General features: G+C 40.0%; 1 protein-coding gene across 1 annotated transcript in view; it reads left to right on the top strand.

The window, feature by feature from the left end:
- Positions 1-31: 31 nt before the first annotated feature.
- The window catches only part of LOC139761378 (uncharacterized), a 38,049-nt gene continuing 28,661 nt past the window's right edge, over positions 32-9,419 (top strand). Inside the window, exon 1 of the mRNA XM_071685497.1 lies at positions 32-152. The gene's annotated coding sequence lies outside the window, so the exon portion shown is untranslated. The remainder of the gene's footprint in view (positions 153-9,419) is intronic.

Raw genomic sequence — 9,419 nt, 5'->3', positions numbered from 1 at the left:
TTGATTCTACAAGGTTTGGTCTTCAAGTCCGCTTAGGAATAATTTTGTATTACTGATAGAGTGAGGTTGAGGGGACTGTTATGAGCACGGGATAAACCGCTCCAAATGTTTTTCCTAAAATCTGCGGAACGTCAACTCGGATCTTAGACACAGTAAGTACATTTTTCTCATGAGTGTGGCTGGAGCCTTTCAATGGCCAGCGCTGGTTGTGGATTTAGAGGGCGACTCAGAGAGTTAGGTGTGGAGAAAGTCAGGGGCGGGTGTGGGTTGGTGCGTGGCGCCCGCATTCCGCGCACGGCCCGCCCGCCCCTTGGCCGCCCCCGCCACCCGCTCTCCCACCCACCACACTCACCAGCCCGCCCGCCCGCCCGCCCTTTGTTGCTCACCCGGCCACGGGCGGCGTCACCCCCCCCCACACACCCTACCACCACCGCCCGCCACACCTGCCATCCCACCACAACCATCACCTGGCAGCTGACTCACCACACCTGCATGGCCTTGCCCAGGTGAGTGGTCATGTGTAGGACTCACCACTAAGGTATGGAGACCATACTACTCTTGGCTAGCCAGTTATAAAGAAGCCCCACCTCCCTTGGCCAGTCAGTTGTGAAGATCCACCACCCTTTGGCTGGGTCAGTTGTGGAAAAGTCATAATCCTTGGCTAATCAAGTTGTGAAGATGGTTGTACCCTTTGGTTAGTCAGTTGTGAAAAGGCCACCACCCTTGGCTAGTTGTAGAAGGGCTACCACCCTTAGCTAATGAGTCATGAAGGTGCCACTACCCTTGGCCAGTCAGTTATGGAGGCCTCACCATCCTTCGCCAAACAGTTGTGAAGGTGACAATACCCCTGGCCAGTCAGTTGCGTAGGTATCTCTTACGATGCATGGGCATGGAGAGCTCTCGTGAGTGTCAGCTTTTTTACAGTACCATGTTTGGGGAGGCTACTTCATCCTGGGTCTTGCTGTCGAGCTCCTTCTCAGTTTAGAGAGCTTAAATCCTATCTAGCACCTCCTCGTACCTTCTAGCATGGGCTGCTCATAAATGATAACCATGTGAGTCACATAGCCTGGTCACCCTGTTTAAGGGGCTCCTGCAGCTTCCAGGCTGCAGTCCACGGAGGAGTAGAGCAAGATGGGCTCTTTTCAGGAAGGGAAAGTCCTTGATATTGGTGTCCATACTAAACAACAAAGTACACTTGAGATTTTAGGATATCCAGTCAATTAATGAAACTCATGTTGATATTGGCAGATCTAGGTTAGGTTAGAGTGGGCTTTGTCGCTCATGTCACTACACAGCGGGAAGTACGGTGTCACACTATTGGGATGTAGATTGCAAAAAGAAAATCATAAGAATGCATAGAATATACAGAAAAGTAAACTGCTAATATAGTCATTTATTTCACTAGTCGACTTCAACTCTTATAGTAATGCAAGTGTATTTTACCGACCAAACTGCAACCCTCTTAGATTTTAATTTTAGAGAAACCCATTGGCTGTACTACAATATGCTGATTATGATAATAACCTTGTCAGTAGGGACCTCTGACTTCTAGTGTTACCACTGGCATGCAAAGTCCGGGAACTATTTTAATGCAGCAGTACGTGACGATGTAGATTGTGTATTTTTGTGTCCTTTTTTGATTAGCTCATAAATTGTAGATGCAACCGAAGAAAAGTTTATTCTTTAATGGTTAAGAATAGGTGCTGTTGTAATGCCAAAATTGTCCAGTGTATTTTAATGAAACTTTCAGTGCGGCTTTAAAGATGGAGAAATACATCTTATATTTTAGGGATTTCTAGTTGCATTAAAGTTTGTAGTTCGCATATAGGAAGGCTATGATGAATTAGGTTTATTCCAGATTTGAAACATTTGATACCTTACTTGTTATACCTTGAATTGTATCTAGGGTTTCAGTGAGTCTAGAATTGAAGTTGCACGAGGGATTGGTTATATTTTGTCAACGTATAACTATCCTCTGATGTTTTATTTTCTCTATATTGGATTTTAGATAATGCATAGTCTCTCTGAAAAAAGTAATTTGATAGCCCTAAACTTCAAATACTTCCAAACTTCAAGAGGAAAGTTGTAGAATCAGTGAAGTACATGTGTAGTACCATAGGAGACCCAGTCGACTAATGACTTTATGTTTATTGCAACAATTTAATGCTTTTCTGTACATGTTTTTATAAATGTGTTTTGCAATGTCCAACCTGATGATGATATAAATTCCACTTATTTTTGGTTGGTGTAGTGATGACATTGAAAGTTAAAATCGGTGAAATTACAGTATTCTATTTTTTAGTTACTGTCATGATACAATTTTGACCAACTTTGCAGCTTTTTTTTTTTTTTTTTTACTTTTTAACCATTCAGTTTTGGAAAAAATGTGTTACTGAAAAGTGTATTTTGTTGTGTTCAACATGCATGTATATCTGGTTTGTAATCACTAATTTATTTCCCCATTTTTGCACATAAATCTGCAGAAAAATCTCTATATGTTGTTGTTGTGCACTATGCATTGAAAACATTTGGTGATACTGTAACATTTTAAGCATCTTAGAAAAAGAAATTGCAGGTGGTAGTTGGACCATGGCTTTTGAAGATTTAGACCATAATAGTCTGCTGTGCCAACTAGTGTGATATGATTTCTGTATTCAGGCTATTCTGGGTGTATTTATTATTTTCTTTATGCGCCAGGAGCTGTTACTGATGCCTGTCTGAGTTGGGCAATTTATTTTTATTTAATTTATGTGCCTATGGCCATATGAGATTTAGCAAAATAAAAGAATGTATATTCTATGGTTAAAACAAAATGCAAATTAAAGGGAATAACATTAACCCGAGAAACATGCAGAGATGTCTCGCAGTAACACTCTCATAAAGGTAGCCTCACAGTAACGCTCGTGTAAAGATAACCTCATTGTGACACTCTTGAAGGTTGTGTCACAGTAGCACTCTTAAAGGTTGACCCTCCCCTTCTTGTACTTCGATTTCTAAAAGATGGAATAGAGGAAGGAGCCAAGCATTGGGAGTATTTATCCTTCTCAGAGGCTAGGCTGAATGTAACCAGAATTAGAAGGGTAAAGTGTGGGGTTGGTATAATGGCAAGACAGCAGAAGGGGTGGCATTCTATAGAAGGAGGAATTGTGGTTATGTGTGAAAGAGTGTAAGGAAGTGAGCCCAATACTGATGTGGGTGAAAATGATATGGACTATGAGAGATGTGTGAATTTTGATGCTTGTGTACCAGGTGGTGAGAGGAATGAGGAATAGAGATGAGTGTTTGGGAAAGAGTGAGTGGTGTAACAGCAGTTTTGATGTAGTCAAATATTAGTGATGGATGATAAGGTTGCAAAGGTGGATGATGGAGTATAATTTGGGGCATAGGGTGCCTATTGTGAAAAAGAATTATGAACAATTTATGGAATTGCACTGAAAAAGGACTGATGATTGGGAATACCTGGTGTAAAATGAGGGACATACATAAGTATCAAAGGGTGAGAGGGGTTGATAGTGAGGAGGCATTATTGGATTACGTACTAATTGATATGTATGCTGAAGAGACTTTTAGATGTATATGTGCCAAAGGGAAGCTGGTGGGATGTCCGCTCTCTTCTTAGTAGAGGCTTGGATAAAAGATTGTAGAAGTTTTAGGATGAGAGGAATTGATATGGGCGGAAAGATGGAAGTGAAAATGAGTGAGCTTGGTGAAGAGGCTTATGTGAGGACTTCCCAAGAGGTATTGGGTGAAGAATGACAAAAAAGGAAGAGTAAACGAAACTTGGGGAGTGAGCAAAGAATGGGGAGTATTTAGGGAAGCGGTGAAAAAGTGTTTGGCATTTGGGATGTGGGCTTATGAGAAAGGTTAGTGAATGGTGGAATGAGGAGGTTAAGTTGTCAGTGAAAAAGAAAAGGAAGGCAAATGTGCATTACTGGGAGGAAGGAGTGCAAGAGGAATTAAAAGGTCAAAAGGAAGGTACAAGGGCTGAAAAAGTAGGCAAATGAAAATTGGGTTGTGAGAGGGGAAAATTGGAAGATAGTTTGAAAGGAGGTGAATAATGTAAGGAGAACAAGTGAACAAATGGGAGTGGATGGGGAACTGGTAAGTGGCAAAGGAGAGGTAAAGAGCTGATGCAGTGAGTATTTTGAAGAACTGTTAAATGTGTTGGATATACTTAAAGTAAGAGAGTCATGGCAAGTAATTTCATAAAAAGAAAAGAGTTGGTAAAAGCCTTGCATAAGATGATATGTGGCCAAACAGCTGTAGGGAATGGGATTGCAGTTGAATTCTGCCAAAAGATGTGTGAGTGTTGTTGACAGGTTAATAAGGATTATCAGTGCATGTTTTGCTGAAGATGAGATTTTGGAGGATTGGCAAAATGCATGTATAGTACCATTGTAGAAAGACAAGGGTAACAAAAGTGAATGTTCAAGCTACAGAGTATACCTGGTGAGTTTTGTAGGAGTGGTGAGTATGAGAGCAATGGCATGCACAGAGCTTTGGATTGAGGAGGAAGATTGTGGCTTTAGGATCAGGTGTTTACACTGAAACCTCTGTGTGAGAAATGCTAAGAGATACATATATAGCTTTTATGGATCTGAGAAAAGTGTATTTCAGGGTTGATAGAGATGCTTTGTGGAAGATGTTGGAATATATTGTGGTGGGAAAGCTATTAAAAGCAGCAAGTAGACCCCATCAAGAGAGTAAGGTATGTGTGCAAATAGGAAGAGAGAGGAGGGTTAGTAGCTCTAGGTGAAGCTGGATCTGTGGCAAGGGAGTGTGATGTCACCATATCTCTTTAATATGTTCATGGATGGGGTGGTGAGGAGGTAAATGTGAGGATTTTAGAGAGAGGTGCAAGTATGCAATCCCTTGGGGTGGAGGGGCTAGGGAGGTGAGTCAGTTGTTGTTTCCTGTTGATACACCCCTAGTTACATACTCAAGTGAGAAACTGGAGACGCTGGTTTCTGAGTTTGGGAGAGTGTGTTATAGTAGATAAGAATAAGGTTATAAAATTCACTGGGAGAGGTAGACATGTTTGTTTGAATGTGAGCTTGAGTGGAGAGAACCTGGAAGATGTGGAGTATTTTGAATATCTGTGAGTGGATTGAACAGTGGTGGCTGAAGTAAGCTATAGGTTGGGAAAGGGGAGGCTAAAGTCATGGGTGCATTGATGAGTGAGTGGAAAGGGAGGTCACTGTTTTTGAGAGCAAAGATGAGTATGTTTGATGGTATAGGAATCCTAACAATGTTGTATGGATGCAAGGGGTGGGCCATAGATAAAAAGGAATGGAAGAGGGTGCCCTCAAATTAAATATCAAAAAGCCTGGAAAATATGATATAGCAGAGAGGGAAGAGGAAAAATAATCAGTGTTATAGGAATTGGAAAACCTGCCTTTTGGTGCTGGCCAGGTTAAAAAGTCTCACTAGGAGGGGCAAAATCAGCAAAATTTGAAACGTTGAAAAACATTAAGTATAAGTTAGCCATTTATACAGCCACAGTCATATAAACTAAGTGCATCATAGACATTTTAATCTTGGCATGATGCTAGGCATTTAAATCTTGGCAGGCTGCTGCCATTATTAAACCTAGTGTGTACCCAGCGACCTGGGCATCTTCCTCTGCGTAGGAGCAGGTGACCTCTTCTTGCCTTGGTCATATATGGATAACTGAGAGGTTTCATGATTTATCAGTGGCTGATTGGAGTGCAAATGACATGTGGCAGCTGCATATTAATCTATGTGCCTTTAGATAGTAAGGGCCTATTCACACATGGGCAGGAAATATGAAAACATGATAGATGAGAAATGACAATAATACTGGTATATTTGTATGATAATGCTGGAGTATTTCCTGGAGTATTCTTCCATGAGCTTGACATTTAGCAAATCTTACTGAAATCTGTTTTAGTTCTGACTGGACGATGAAGATTTTAGGATATGTTTTTAGGGGTCATTTTTGGTCAAATGAATAAGTTGCTACTGAATTCTCACAAGAGATGATGGCAAGATTGCTTTTAGAGGGCTGATATGAGCTGAAGTGTCATTAAGGATCTACTTATAGAAAGAGACAGAACTGGTTGCTTTTTCATCCTAGGGTGAAAGTGAAGCCCAACTTAAGAAGTCTAGAGGCTGCTAGGTCCTTCAGGGGGATTTTTTTTCTTGGCTCATCTTTGGGCTCCTTCTAGGCTTGTTATGGCATTCTTTTGTTTTGTTTTTAGATTGCTTTTGTGGTCTTTTGTCGAGTGCTCTTTTCTACTCGTTTGAGAAATGTATGCCACGTCATCTGAATAGCCTCCTTCTTCTTCTTGTGCTGGAACCGCTCTTCATTTCATTGAATGAGAATATCGAAATGAAACCCTTTTAGATGCAAAGCTTTTTCCCATGTTGGAACCATCCATCAGAGTTTCTGTACCTGCTTCAAAAAGTGTGAATACCTTCGACTTTTTTGTTATTGATTGTTTAAAGTTGTTACAACCAAAATGTTTTCTTCATCTGCTTGTTGTTGTTCCATCTAAAGAATACCTTCTAAAGATAAGTCCTCTCCATAGCAGTCAGGCAACTCCTCTTTGATACCCTCATCAGCTTTTTCAGATTCACTTGGGCCAAATTTGGTTCTTTCATGGTTCATATTTGCCGGCATTACTTTATTCCATGACTCACCAATATTTTTGGTATCCTCCTTGAGGTTTTAACCATGCTAGAACTCCCTTGTTTTCACCATCTCTTTAACTGATCAGCTGGTTCATGGTTCATTGTGATTAATAATCTTTAAATGTGGCAATAACTTTTCAGTCCTTTGGTTGCAGAAATGACATCAGGTGTGGTAGAAAAACTTTGTACATTTCCAGCCAGATAATGTAGGTTCACTGGGGGTCCAGGTGCATTATTCAGGATTAACAGTGCTTTGTTATTCAGGCATTTCCTACACAAATGTACAAAATTATGATTAGGATCACAGATATCCCCAACCAGGCTTAAATTTGCTTACCAAATGACTGGGGGATTATATCATAGCTATTGTTTGAGTTACATATATTCTGTTAATGCTTTTTCAACAGAGACCGCTAATGTGTAGGGATGCTTTTATTTGTACATCTTTATTTCTATGTTGCTGTTGACGTTGACACTTTCAAGTATGAAAATGTTGAACTTTGCCATCAAAACTTGATAAACCATAAACTTGAGAAACCATACCATCCATACATGGAACCAGAGAGATATCAGGCTGAGAGGTGGAGAGTCTTGCCTTATTTTCTCAGTGATTTCTCCAGTCCTTACCTTTATCTACAGGACCTTGACGTTCGCTAGTTAATTCTGTTTTGCGGAGTACATTCCACTGTAAATTTATGTACAGTAATTTAATCGTGTCATCATTTACGTTTCATATTGATTTACTTATGTAGTATGTCTGAAGTACGTATTTATTTATTAATTTGTTTTGTTTATGTTAATTAGGAATATCTTTAGTATTTTCACCCTCGAATTTATCCTTCTGTCATTATGCTAATGGGCAAAATTTTTTGATATATGCATTTTCAGTGTAAATTTGGGTAATTGGATATGCATATTGAGTGTAAATTGAGGAATCTGTAGTCTTGGACTAGCCAATCAGAGCCCATGGATTCTTGTAATGGTACTAGCACAAGAGTCTTCCTGTCTATTGCAGCTTTGTGAGACTACACTTATTTCCATTATAAAGCAGTATCAACAAGATTGAGACTTGCTGGGGAGACTAGCCATTTTCTACTATTACAGATTTAAGTTGCAGTTGAAACTGCTTTACCACCTCAAAGCCTACCCTGTGTCTTCTCTGAATTTTTTGACGAAGAGGTAACAGTATCACAAGCTGGACATTTTGTGACTTATGTATCCAGGGTTTTGCTGAAGTTGTGCAGATGAAAACTCACAAAAATTGTGCATAACACATGAAAGTAGTACTATGTCCAATATGGCAGTTTTGATTAGTAATGTTTGCTTGGGTGTTTAAGGATGCAGTGGCATAGTACAGCAACATGCACACTGCCCAAACTAGTTCCTGTGCATGAATTTAGATTTTGCATTTTTCCTTTCTCAAGTTTTCAAAACTTGTTCAATATGGCAGTTTGATTAGTAATGTTTGCTTGGGTGTTTAAGGATGCAATGGCATAGTACAGCAACATGCACACTGCCCAAACTAGTTCCTGTGCATGAATTTAGATTTTGCATTTTTCCTTTCTCAAGTTTTCAAAACAACATTGTTGTGACTCCTTCATTTTGAATTGAATCAAACATATCCAGATTCGCTGGTATTGTTGGAGCAATCTGAATAAAGGAGTTAATAATCAACTGTTACGAGAGGATGTTAAGAGATGAATGGCAGCCATAAGCCTTAGTCTGGGTGGCTTGGCAACACAGCTTCCTCTCCCACCCACACCCCAAATGCTCTCTTTGTGCCCCACCCACACCAACACTGCTCCATTCCTCCCACACCACCACCATTCCCTTCCTCTTCCTTCTGCTGTACTATCCTGTTTGTACCACAAAAACGATTTTAACCTCAGGACACTTAGTATCCCTACAGCAGATAACCTTATCATGGATCATCAGATGTCCAGTTATCTGTCCTTCTCATATACTCCCCCAACCACACCACCTACCTACTTCCCCACTGCACCCGTCTTACCCCACAAACACCACTACCTTTCCCATCTTCCTATATCCACACCACCATTGCTTTCTACCTACACCACCCATACCACCACTTCTCCCTTCATCCCTGACACCACACTCCTTTCCTCACATCACCACTGCTTCCTTCCTGCACCACAAACAACCACTGCTCCTTCCCTTACCCACACCCCCACAGCATCATTGCTCTTCTTCACTGTTTATTCAGTAACGTTTGTGATCATCATCCTCAAATTTGTAATGCAGTTGATTATCCTGGAAACAGTGTCTCAAGGTGGGGCATCATAAGTTAAGAAATTGAAACCCAAAATGTAAAAAGGTTTTTTGTCTTAAGTATGTTGTCTTGACTCTTAAGTATGGAATGTAACACAAAGCAACCAAAGAACAGTATACACACTCTTTTACCTTTTTTTTTTTTTTTTTTTAATGATATTGAATACTTGCATACTGTATGCACACAGTATGTCAAACCAAGTCAGAACTGTTCACTGATACAGGATGGTTGCACATTCAGGTTTTGCAAAAAAAAAAATAGCAATTATTAGTAAGTTGCATGATACAGAGTTAGATACCTTTCTTTAGTATTTTCTTACTGGAACCTTACTTATGAACTAATGTTATTATGAAGAAAAGAAAAATAATGGAGAAAATAGGTGGTAAGGATTGAACTCCTATTGAGCATTCATTTACTCCCTGTAGCAAACAAAATATTCTGCTTACACTCAGTAAATGGTAAATTGTATTTTGTA

This window comes from Panulirus ornatus, chromosome 40, assembly GCF_036320965.1.
Source record: "Panulirus ornatus isolate Po-2019 chromosome 40, ASM3632096v1, whole genome shotgun sequence".
NCBI classification, from domain to species: domain Eukaryota; kingdom Metazoa; phylum Arthropoda; class Malacostraca; order Decapoda; family Palinuridae; genus Panulirus; species Panulirus ornatus.
This window is presented reverse-complemented; position numbering and strand designations above follow the sequence as displayed.